The sequence below is a fragment of the Nicotiana sylvestris genome, chromosome 1 (assembly GCF_000393655.2).
Source record: "Nicotiana sylvestris chromosome 1, ASM39365v2, whole genome shotgun sequence".
Taxonomy (NCBI): Eukaryota; Viridiplantae; Streptophyta; class Magnoliopsida; order Solanales; family Solanaceae; genus Nicotiana; species Nicotiana sylvestris.
In genome coordinates, this window is record NC_091057.1 from 82825330 (window position 1) to 82838421 (window position 13092).

The 13092-nt window shown below is 38.3% G+C and overlaps 1 long non-coding RNA gene across 1 annotated transcript; it reads right to left on the bottom strand.

Moving 5' to 3' along the window:
- Window positions 1-4453: 4453 nt before the first annotated feature.
- LOC138879924 (uncharacterized) lies at window positions 4454-5795 on the bottom strand. The gene is made up of 2 exons (XR_011402721.1): window positions 5394-5795; window positions 4454-4605 (listed from the first exon to the last, which is right to left on the bottom strand). It is a non-coding gene; the product is annotated as an uncharacterized lncRNA (long non-coding RNA).
- Between the last annotated feature and the right edge of the window lie 7297 nt (window positions 5796-13092).

The following is a 13092-nucleotide window of genomic DNA, read 5'->3' on the forward strand; positions in this document are numbered from 1 at the left end:
AAGCATTTGGTCAATAAAGGGGAGGAGAAAGTGGTCCTTCCGGGTGGCATTGTTCAATTTTCTATAATCAATGCAAATTCTCCACCCGGTGACAGTTCTTGTAGGTATTAAATCATTATTCTCATTAACTATTATAGTCATCCCCCCTTTCTTGGGTACACATTGGACGGGGCTTACCCATTTGCTGTCTGAGATAGGAAATACAATACCTGCATCGAGCCACTTAATCACTTCTTTTCTTACCACCTCTTTCATGATTGGATTGAGTCGGCATTGTTGCTCTACACTGGGATTGTGTCCGTCCTCTATGAGGATTTTGTGCATGCAAAAGGCTGGGCTAATTCCCTTAATGTCAGACATCGTTCACCCAAGTGCTCACTTGTACTCATGTAGCACTCTCAACAGCTTTTCTTCCTGCAATTTAGACAAGTCAGACGAGACAATAACAGGTAAAGTGTCAGAGTCACCCAAATAAGCATATTGTAGGTGAGGTGGAAGGGGTTTAAGTTCCAATTTTGGGGCTTCCTCAATTGACGGCTTTGGAGGAGGCCCCTTTGGTCTATTCAAAGGCTCGAAGGGGTGCGTCCCTTGCAGGTACGCACAAGATGTATCAAGGATGTGCATCATCTCCTCAACCTCCTCAACCTCCTCATCAACCCCCAGGCTATCAAGCAACTTAAGTGCATTCTCTATAGAATCGTCTATATATACACTCGGATAATGAATCTGCTCATCGGCCTCAACAACAGATATCATTGAGAGCTCCTCATAGTGGCGGGGAAGTTGGATTGCTCTGTAGACATTAAAAACTGCTTCCTCGTCATCTACCCTCAAAATCATCTTTCCCTCTCTCACTTTGATAATTGCATCACCAGTAGCTAAGAGAGGTCGCCCCAATATGATTGGAACCAGTTCGTCAGCCTCATAATCAAGGATAATGAAATGAGCAGGGAAGATGAATTTCCCAATCTGCAGCAACACATCTTCAATCACCCTTCAGGGTGTGCTATCGATCTATCAGCCAGTTGTAACATCACAGTAGTGGGCCTTGGAGCTCCCAGGCCCAGGTTCTTGAACAAGGACAGGGGCATTAGATTTATGCTCGCCCCCAAATCGCAAAGAGCACGACCCACATCAATATTTCCAATGCGCACAGGAATCGTGAAGCTGCCAGGATCCTTAAGCTTTTGAGGGAGCTTATTTTGGACCCTTGAAGTGCACTCCTCAGTAAGTGCCACTGTCTCAAATTCAGTTAATCTTCTCTTGTGACCACTATATCTTTTATGTATTTAGCATACTTTGGAATTTCACGAAGCACATCAACAAGTGGGATATTCTATTTAACCTGGCTCAACATAGAGAGGAATTTTGTGAACATGCGATCATCATTCTTTTTCTGCAATCTCTGGGGAAAAGGTGGTGGTGGTCTTGGGGCCTCTACTGGCTCTGAAATTTTAGCAGCATTATTTGGCTCTTGAGTCACTTTAGGGATAAACTCTCCCTCAGGTATGGACTTGTCTATCTTTTTCTTTGGCACTTCCTCTAGCTCCCTCTCGTTTCTAAGTGTAACTGCATTCACTTGAGGGTTCTTTTTCTGTATCACTGGGGAGGGCGCCTGCAGGTCTAGTGTTTTAATTTATTGCTAACTGCCCCATTTTCCTTTCAAGATTTCTGAAGTCGGTCAGGAGTTGTTGATTGTCAATCAACAACTTCTTTAGCAGATCATTGGTACTTTCTTCCATTTGTTGGGGTGGTCTCTGAGGCTGATTGAAATTCCCTTGGGGTCTATACTGATTCTGATTCTGCTGATTTCCACCCTATGAGAAGCTCGGATGATTCCTCCAATTTTGATTATAAGAATTCCCGTATTGTGTATGCTGATTCGGTGGACCTCTGTTCTGTTGCCCCACATAATAGATGGATTCTGGATTCGTGGGGCACATATCACTCATATGATTGTCGCCATAGAGTTCACAGCAAATAGTCATTTGTTGTACGTGTTGCATTGTCTGTGGTAATTGCATTGTCATCCTAGTCATCTGATTGGTCAGCTTTGCAATATCGGCTCTCATGGCTGACACTTCGTCTAACTCAAGTAACCCAGCTGATTTTTGCTTAACTACCTTTCGTGAATCACCCTCACCTTGCCAGTTATTATCATTAGCAGTGAAGTTATTCAGCAAGATTTGGATTTCACTATATGGTCTGACCATGCAACTACCCCCACAAGCTGAATCAAGATTCATCTTTGAAGCATCATCTGACCCATCTACAAAAGTGTGACCCAATACCTCGTCCGTCTGGCAATGATGAGGACAGTCTTTGAGCATCTTCTTGTACCTTTCTCATGCTTGATGCAGTGTCTCGCCAGCTCGTTGTTCAAACCCAAGAATTTGACTCCTCAATACCTTTGTTTTCTTAGTGGGGGAAAACTTGATTAAGAATTTCCTCGCCAGATCATCCCAAGTGCGGATTGAATTTGTTGGCTCTTTATTCAACCACTCCTTAGCTTCCCCAATTAGTGAAAAGGGGAAAAGTATCAGCCTGACATAGTCCTTGGAAACGTTCGGATAGTTGTAGGTATCCGTAATTTCCAAGAAATTCTGAATGTGCCTCTGCGGGTCTTCATGAGGTAAACCCACAAACAGCCCTGTGGATTGGATCAGCTGCACCATGTATTATTTCAGCTCAAAGTGCCCAGTGATGTCAGGCTTCACAATAGCCTGAGTCGTATTAGCCAGACTGGGCCTTGCGGCTTCAATCATCGCGCGTTCCTCATTACCTGCCATCTCAATTGACTGTGGTTGAACTAAGATGTCCAACTCTCTTTCAATTCTGGTTCTAGAGTCCACCTCCCTCTTCAATCTGTAAAGTGTTCATTCAATTTTGAGATCGAGAGGAAGGAGATTGTTTGCGCTTTTACTTCTTCGCATTTAATAGAAACTCCTGTATTAGCACAAACAAAGTGAACTGAGAGTTAAAACTCGAATAAATAAATAATAAAAGCTCAATTCAGTCAAGTAGCTAATTTCTAAGTCCCCCGGCAACGGCGCCAAAAGCTTGTTGCGACCAAAAACACTCACGCAAGTGCACGTGATCGTCAAGTAATAAAGTAGTGAGTAGAGTATCGTTCCCACGAAGACTTATGATTAACTGTTGACTGATTCAAACCCAATTTCTGTATCTACCCAAGAGATTGTTCACAAAAGAGAGATGTAATTGTTTTACTACTTAAACTATAAAGAATTAATCTAACTAAAACAAGTAACCAAACGAATAGCAATTTCGAGTAACAAACAGTAGGAGAGGATATTCCAGGGTCACGGGCATAGTTAACAATCGTGTTGTGTTCTTGGCTTAGAATGACTAATCAATTTATCTGGGTTATTGATTGACAGGGTTGATATTACTCATAAGAATCTGTCGAGTTCTTACTTGCCTATTGTCACACCCCTTTTTACCCTTCCAAGAGATAAGTGTTAAATGTTATGGATTATGGGTTAAAGAGATTTTCCAATTAAAGTGACAAATTTGAAGTAGGAATTATTTTATTTATAGAGTCGCCACTTGGAATTGATTTTTACTGGTGTTCCAAGTCACCTTTTATTTGAATCCCTATTCAAAGGAAGGTTTGACTCTATTATGATTGGTCTGTGAAAACAAAGTCCGGGTAAGGAATTCTGTTGATCGGGGAGAAGGTGTAAGGCATTCCCTGAGTCCCGTGGTTCTAGCACGGTCGCTTTATTGACTATATTTGGCTTGAATTAAACTTGGATAAATTGTGATTTATTTGATTTTTATGCTCTTCTTGTGTCCGTTTTTATTTATTTATTAAAAAAAATAAAGAAAAGATTTGAATAATAATCTACAACTTAACTAATGAGAGAAAATTATTGTTATGAGTACTAATTTAAAAGATGAGACTAATGATAGAAAATTATTAATTGACATTGCTTAAAACTAGTAAGATGTGGGCTTGTCTTGACATTGAATGAGGCAGCCCACTATTGGGTTGATGGAGTCAAATGGGCTCATGTCCAAGACAAAATCCAAAAGCACATATGCTTTTGGACTTTAAATCTGCAGATATGGCCTTTTAAAGCTATGTTACAGATTTGGCCCTATCTTGCTATTTGCAATCCGTAGCCAACTATTTACAAAAATAAGTTTACAGATTGTTTTTCTAATCTACAACTTAACTACCTTACTAAATAAGTATTTTTTAAGAGATAAAAAAAAGATTATTGGGACTCTAAAATATAATAATAATAATAATAATAATAATAATAATAATAATAATAATAATAAAAACTAGCTTGGTGACAACAAAGGGACAAACATGGCTATAAGGGTTCAAATTTTAATATATATGCTCCTTTCAGACAACCAAATGCCAATGGAATTATATCTAATGCTTTGCAAAAATAAAAATAATTAAAGATGCTTAACACAATTTAATTAACTAACATATCGTTATAACATCATCAAACATTCAAGAGCATATAAAAATGAATTACAATAGAAGGATGAAGCTACTAATATTTCCCAGCGTCATTATCTTTCATTCCAACTCGATTTTATGAATTTACATGGTCCGAAAATTACCTGGACAGCAGAAAGAAGAACAAATACAGCAGAGTCAACTCTTTCCAAAATCAACAGCAAAACAATTAAACGGGCAGCAACAACAGCAAAAGACAGTGACAATTGGCAGATTCAAACCCAAGAAAATAAACTAGAAATACCCCAGCAAAACAGTACAATTATGTAACTTCAGAAAAATCTTTCAAGACTACTCTATTTTCCTTAAACAAGTTTTTCACTTAAGAATCAACTCACAAAAGCTGCTAAGGGATATTATAGCTACTGATTTTTTTTTTAATTTTTTTTTGTGTGTATAGAGCTCCCTTAGTATGATGGAGTGACCTCATTTTGTATCAAAACAATTAGCTCATTCAAAAAAATTAAAAATTAATCTTTTTGATAGATTTTTCTACAAAATCTGCTCTTAAATTCAAAATGCCAGACTTTCTGGTTCAAATCTTGTCAAGTATTTCAAACAAAATCTGCTCTCCACTATTCAAAGACAGACTTTTATTCAAACACTGTCCAAAGGTCTACATTTTCTTACCAAACAATTTGACTTTTGAGTGTTGTACTCAAAGAGTCTTGAAGTAGTAAATAAACAATCAAACAAGTACCATATACTCTTAAGTATTTTTCACTACCTCACTTTTATCAACACAAAACTATTTTACTACTTCAACAAGTGCAAAAAACAGAAAATTTAACATTTCAAACTTCAAAAACTATAATTAATAATAGACAAAAATAAAATCTGAAAAAATAAAAATAAAATAGAAAAAACAGCCACAAAAGAATAGGATTTTTACCATTTTATAATTCAAGTGGCCGAAAAAATGGTGGTATGCCCAAAGAGGGTGTTCGGGGAGGTCGCCGGAATTTGGCCGGATTTTGATCGCCGGATTTTCAGGGTAAAATTGGCATCAATATCTAGGTCTTGGGGAGCTCTATCCATTGATGTAGGTATTGTGGTGCGGTAATGGTTGGAGCTTCAAGAATTTGGGCAAAAAAGTGACCGGAAAGTTTCCTAGATCTAAGATTCAAGGAGTTTGAGGGATTTTTGAAAGATTTGGTTTGGAGATATGGAAAGAGGAAGTTGTGGAGATTACATGGTGTGAATTTAGAGGTGTTTGGATGTGGTCCGGCGGCGGCGGCGATTTCCGGCCGGCGGCGGTGGGCGGAGCTGGGGCGGCGTAGAGAGAGTGAAGAGAGAAGAAGGAGAAACGAATTATGGGTGAAAATGAGGACAATTTTTAGATTTTTGAGGCTTTAAATACCTACGCCAAGAGTGAATGAGATCCATTGGATCAAGATGGAATGGATGGGTATGATTTGATCTTGTTTCATTTAGTGAAACGACGTAGTTTTGAAGCAAAACTACGTAGTTTCGGACCCTTTCAATGGCAGCCCTTTATCTTGCACTCTTGGACACTTTTTCTTTCAAATTTGGCCAAATTTCTTCCTTAATCCTACTTATTAAACTAATTTTACACAAATAAATTAATTAAATGACTTATTCTAATGATCAATTAATTAGATTAATTCACCAACTGAATAGCTAGTTAATTCTTAAAATGCACAAATGAAGAAAGAACTATTTGTTTTTAGTATTTTATGATAGGAAATATGCAATTGAAGTCACAAAAATTGAGAAAAATAATTAAAATAACAAAACACTAATAACTTTAGGAGGTGTTAAAATAGTGCAAAAATTAGGTGTTAACTTGGAGTCGTCAGCTGCCCCTCTTTGCTCGAGAACATGAAGAGTTTTTGTGCAAAGAAAAGTGAATGCCATAGCTAATTTTTGCTCACATGTCACTCCAATGGAAGCAATTTTATTTTTATTTTTGAAAAAAAAAGGTGATCGAACCTTACTTCCGAGGCTGCCTACATATTCTTGGTTATAAAGGAATCAGGTCAGTGTAGTTCTGGAAAATTTGGTAGCTGGGACTACCGGACACTAGAGTTAATACTGTTGTTGTTGTTGCTGCTGTTGTCGCTGTTGCTATTGTTGTTACTCGCTTCTTACATCAAAAAAGAAAAAGAGAAGAGTATTATATATGTCTGCAAACTAAGAGTACAAAATTCCTATCTATGCGTCTTCTGGAGTCAAATCTTGATTCTTGACCTGCTCACTTGCGTTGACCTTAGATTGGATTTTGATACTTTTTGAAGAAACGATTATGACTCAATTTCAGTTGCTTGCTTTCCTGATCTGAAATTGAGAAGATGAATCTTGAGAAGCTGGGTTACTGAACATTGTCAAAGTTAACTCCAACTATCCTGTGATCGAAAAAATTCTTCCTTCTGATGAGAAACTGAAACTGCAAGCTTTAATCTTCACTTGTGTTATATGGCCGAGCCTGCAAAACCATCAAAAACGAACAAAAAAAAATTCTGCCCCAGTTTGGCACTAGAAAAATTTTGTGAGTTATTAGAGAAATTTGTAAATTGTCTAATTTATTGAAAAGGCAGACAGAAATAGTAGTATAAACTAGCTAAAAGAGATAAAATTTGATAACGAATGATTGTGTAACCAGGGATTGGTATCCCGTACTACTGAAAGGAAATGTAATCAGGGGTTCGTACCTTCTCTTACTAGAAGGAAATAGAATCGAGTGTTAGCACCATGTATTATTGATAAAGTGTTGAATCCTTTAGGTGAAAAAAGGTTCGATCTGAGTTAAACTGTATTAAACAACCTGAGCAAAGATTACTTCTACCCGGAACTACGAACTGGATCCCCCTAGGCGAAACGGTTCTACCTGGGTTAAGCTACGTAAAACACCCTGAGCGAAGAGTACTTCTACCCGGAAACTAGGAGCTGGATCCCCTAGGCGAAATGGTTCTACCTGAGTTAAGCTGCGTAAAACACCCTGAGCGAAGAGTACTTCTACCGAAAACTATGAGCTGGATCCCCATAGGCAAAACGGTTCTACCTGGGTTAAGCTACGTAAAAACAACCTGAGCGAAGAGTACTTCTACCTGAAACTATGAGCTGGATCCCCCTAGGCGAAAATGTTCTACCTGGGTTAAGCTAATGTAAAACAACCTGAACGAAGAGTACTTCTACCCGGAACTATGAGCTTGATCCCCCTAGGTGAAAAGGTTCTACCTAGGTGAAGCTGCATAAAACAACCTGAGCGAATAGTACTTCTACCCAGAACTATGAGCTGGATCCCCCTAGGCAAAACGGTTCTACCTGGGTTAAGCTACGTAAAACACCCTGAGCAAAAAGTACTTCTACCCAGAAACTATGAGCTGGATTCCACTAGGCGAAAAGGTTCTACCTGGGTTAAGCTAATGTAAAACAACCTGAGCGAAGGGTACTTCTACCTGGAAACTATGAGCTAGATCCCCCTAGGAGAAATAGTTTTACCTGAGTTAAACTGCGTAAAACAACCTGAGCGAAGAGTACTTCTACCCGGAACTATGAGCTTGATCCCCCTAGGCGAAACGGTTCTACCTGAGTTAAACTGCGTAAAATAGCGTGAGCGAAGAGTACTTCTACTCGGAATATGAGTTGGATCCCCCTAGGTGAAAAGGTTCTACCTGGGTTAAGCTATGTAAAACAACCTGAGCGAAGAGTGCTTCTATCCGGAACTATGAGCTGGATCCCCATAGGTGAAAAGGTTCTACCTGGGTTAAGCTGCGTAAAAACAACCTGCGCGAAGAGTACTTCTACCCAGAACTATGAGCTGGATCCCCTAGGTAAAAAAGGTTCTACCTGGGTTAAGCTATGTAAAGCAACCTGAGCGAAGAGTACTTCTACCCGGAACTATGAGTTGGATCCCCTAGGAGAAAAAGGTTCTACCTGGGTTGAGCTACGTAAAAATAATCTGAGCGAAGAGTACTTCTACCCGGAACTATGAGCTGGATCCCTCTAGGAGAAAAAGGTTCTACCTGAGTTAAGCTACATGAAAATAACCTGAGCGAAGAGTACTTCTACCCGGAAACTAGGAGCTGGATCCCCCTAGGCGAAACGGTTCTACCTGGGTTAAGCTACATAAAAATAGGAGGTGTGAACAATAGTGATGTATGCCTAAAGTAAAAGAAAAATGGAGATTTTAAGGAGCTTACGTTTGGTGACATTCCTTCTTTTAGAATCACCATTCTGCATGCTTTATTCCTGCTTCAAACAAAGAATAATTTGTGAGTTTTCAAAGTGGTGGTTGGTTTTCTGGCCTTCATTGTTTTGATCACTTGATCTCAGCCCTTTCAACTGAAACTGGTTGCTTCCTGAATACCGATTGCCTTTCTAACTCTGGAGAAACTCTAGCTTATCTAGACTTTGTCATGATTATTGGTTGGTGGAACTCAACCTTTTCGACTTTATCTTGCCTTCATAGGTCTTTTCCTTCTGATTTCTCTCTTCTTTTTTTTATATTCTTTTTTTTTTCATCATCATTTTTTTTCTTTTCTTTTCTTCGGAGCATTGGGGAACTTTCGGTTCCTCAAACATTGCTGCAACGGCTAGTCGCGTGGGACTTTACCTTTTCCAATTTTATTTTGCCTTCGTTGGCCTTTCTTTTCGGGCTTCTTTCTCCCAACTTCAAATTCAGAGCATTTGGGATGCCTTGGATTTTTTCAAGTCTTTGCCGAGACGGTTAGCCACGTGGGACTCAACCTTTTCACCTTCATTTGCCTTTATAGGCACTCCATTTGATTTTCTCTTTCCAACAGTTTTGATTTCGAAGCATCGGCCGCCATGGCTAGTCGGGGTTGACTTGATGCCCGTACGAGGCTGGGTGCCTTTCTGCACATTAGCTCGCGCCAAATGAGAACCCTATAAATCAGTCTTGCCATCCTTTCTTTGTCTTAGTTTCGGAACAGTGTTAGACCGAAAGGGATTCAAAGAAAACAAACAATGGAATGGAGAATGAGTTTAAAACAAGAAGTGTCCCTTTCGGGGAAAGGAAAGAAGGACTTATCTGGAGTACATGCGGACTTCAATGAACATGACATGCCTTTTGGACTGGATGCCTGATCTGTGTAAACCGTCCGACTCTCAAAAATTCATCACAATATTTTCCTCAAAATTGAGAAACCTTGCCAGGACTCTGTCGGTGCCGATGGCTATGAGGATCCTCTTTTCGATCAGGGGCGCCCTTTGCGGGTTTTCACGAGCTGACCTCTCTTATTTTTCTTCTCGCCTTATAGTGCTCTTTACGAGTTTTCACTAACAAGACTCTCTTATTTTTCATTTCTCTTTTTACCATCGCTTCATGGTGCCCGTGTGGGTTTTCACCAATAAGACTCTCTCATTTTATTTCTCTCATTTTTATTGCATCGGATCCAAGTAGTCGTATTCTCTGATCCTTGAACATTCTCATCGATTGATCGGAAGGACTTGAAAGGATTTGGGTAAAAATGATTTGGATCGAATTACAACTTTAGAACCATTCAGGCGGGATCATCGCCGGACCATTACAACATCTGCCCCAGTTTCATTTTTGGGGGAATTTGGATTTTTATTTTGGTGTGACTGAACCCCAGAGAGAGGTTGCCTACGTATACTTTCGGAATCAAGTCAAACGTAGTTCAGGGAACTTTTTTTTTCTTTCGTTTTTCTGTTTTGTTTTGTTTGCTCTTTCTTTTTCCTTTCCTTTTCCTCTTTTATTTTTCTTTTTCTTTGTCTTTTCTTCCTCTTTTTTTTGTACATTTTTTTTTCTTTTTCTTCTTTTTTTTCATTTCATTTTTCAATAACACTTTCAGGTTCCAAAGAGGGTGTTCAAAGAATGGGAACCGGCTCAAAAGATTTGCAAAGGGTTGATAGTGTTTGGTTAGCGAGAATGAAAGCCTTCGTCATCCCAATTGGAGAATATTAGCACTATATGGAGGATCCAACATAGTACCTTTTGACTGCATTTGCATTGACAGTTATTTCAGGGACATTTCCTTCGATGTGTCCCAAGTGCGACGCACTCTTTTGGTAGTACTCTTGTTGCAATGTACGGACCTTTCCAATCCGGGAACCAATTTTCCTTCAGTTGTTCCAACTCTTTATTTTATTTCCTTAAACTTTATCTTCATTGCGATTTAATCCTTGATTCATTATTTCGAGGCCTGACAACTTTCAGGATCCGGGCATGAAGTCCGCAAGCATGTCATGTTATTGAAATATGCATTTAACAGAACTAAAAAGAGAATAAGAAAGAAAAATGGCAAGATTAAGAAAAGAGATATTCCTGGAAAATGAAATATTAATTTCATTTGATTTTTTTTATTTGATTTTTTTTTTCAATTTTTCGAAGAAAGAAGGGTTTGCATCAGAATGTAAGACAATAAGTTAAAACATCTGGATCACACCCTGAGATAATCCGGATGCAGAAAGGATAGCAAGACTGGCCACTAAGACTCCCGTTTGATGGGGAATTTTTCATGTTTGGCGACCATTTTTGGCTTTTCTTCTATCTCGGCAAAGGCTGCAACGGCCTTCGGTGCCGGATCAAATTCCTCAGCTTCACAAATCATTCTGACCATTGGCCTAATGTTGTGGGCAAGCAACAGATTGTTCATCACATCAGAAGCTTCTTCATCTCGAAAAACGATTCTTTCAGTTTCAATCAAATCTTCAACTACCCTTTTGAGGGTCCAACGGTCCTTTGTACTGTGTCCCACTACTCTAGAGTGGTATTCACATCTAACATCAGCTCGGTGCTATGGGGACTCGGGGTTCGGCCATTTCGGGGCCACTGGCTGCAATAGATCTAGCCTGATTAGCTTTTGGAACAAGCTTGAATACGATTCACCAATAAGGGTGAACTGATTCTTTCTGAAAGGCTCTCTTGGGCGAGGATTGTATCGGAGATCATTTGGTTGGGGATTATATGGAGCTGTGTAAGGATGTACATTTTTGGGAGGTGGAGCTCGGTTTTGTGTATAATATTGTGGCCGCGTGCAAGGTTGCGCGTTCATCACTGCATACCAACAAAACCAACCACCTGAATAGAACCTGACTAATTTGCTCACACCACAACCTCGTTAGTTTTGAGACATTTAACACATAGGAAATCGTATGTTGGGGATGCAATGTACCTAATAGTTAAACATTTCTACCATGTATTTGAACGGTTGCATGTTTCATCCCGGCCTTAACTAACCCTTTAAGTATGTACCTCTTTTCTTTTATTTCTACCTCTATTTAATCACTCTTGATTTTTTTCGTCTCTGTCGCTTTTTATTTTTTGGCATTCTCCTTTCTTTCTTTTTTTCCGGTCACTCTTTTATTTTTGTCACTCTCTTTTTTTTCTCTCTCTTTATTTTTCTTTTCTTTTTTTTTTCGTTTATTTTTCCTCAATTAATTCTATGGTTATGATCGAATCTGATAGGGATTGCCTACGTATCATGACGTCGCATGAATCAGATCATTACGTAGTTTAGAAAAAAAATCAGGAATAAAGTACACAAACTAACTCTCGTTTTTTACTCATATACAAATAACTCCACGAAAGCTCCTAACAAGGAAAATGATTTTGAATTTTCTTTTTTGGTAGAAAGAAAGGATTTAAAAGAAGAAAGATTTTTTTTTTTTAGATTTCAATTTTTATTGAATTGTTGAAAGTGAGACTTCTAAAGAAGAGCTATTTTTTTTTTGAAATTCGATTTTTTTTTCATTTTGTTTTTGGAATTGTTGAAAGAAAGAATTAAAAAAAAATTGATTTTTTTTTGGAATTTTTTGAAATAAACACTTCTAAAGAAGAAATAAAATATTTTTGAATTTCGAATATTTTTTTCAATTTTTGAAAGAAAAACTTCTGAAGCAGAAAAAAATATTTTGGAATTCAACAAATTTTTTTTCGATTTTTTCTTTCATTTTTCTTTTTTTTTGACTTTTGAAGAAAAAAAATCTGATTTTGATTTTTTTTTTGTGGAAGAAAGACTTATAAAAGAACAAAGAAGAAAATAATTTTGAATTTTTTTTTTAAAATTGGGGTCTCTAAGAAATTATTTTCTAAAGAATGAAGTAAAGGAAAATATATTTGATTTTTTTTTTTGGAAATTGGGGGCCGGAACCGATGAGGTTTGCCTACGTATCTCACATCCGATGAGAATCAGACCCGCGTAGTTCGGTCAATCTGGGTACTTTCTCTTTTGATTTTTAGGAAAAATTAATTTTTACACTTCACGCCAAACTACTACAAAATCTTAGTAAAGAAAGGTTTATTTGTGCTAAGAGAAAGTTTTTTTAAAAAAAAAATAAATCCGCTCAAATAATTTTCTAAAGCCGGTCAACAATGCAAGCAAGCCTTCCAAATGATGTAATAAGTAGCACAAAAGTGAACATAATGGTCTCAAAAAGGATACCTGTCTTATACGGACCCGGCCCCTGTGCCGAGTTTCGCTAAGTCAAATGCACGTGATGCACATAAAGCGAACCTAATAGAGATATCCAGCATGAGGTTTGTTCTTTTAGGTTTAAATCTTGGTGGAAAAGGTATCTAGACTGGCTTACTCGAGCGGATAACTCGAACCGAGGAGGATCAGTGTACCTGTAGCATTGCTTTC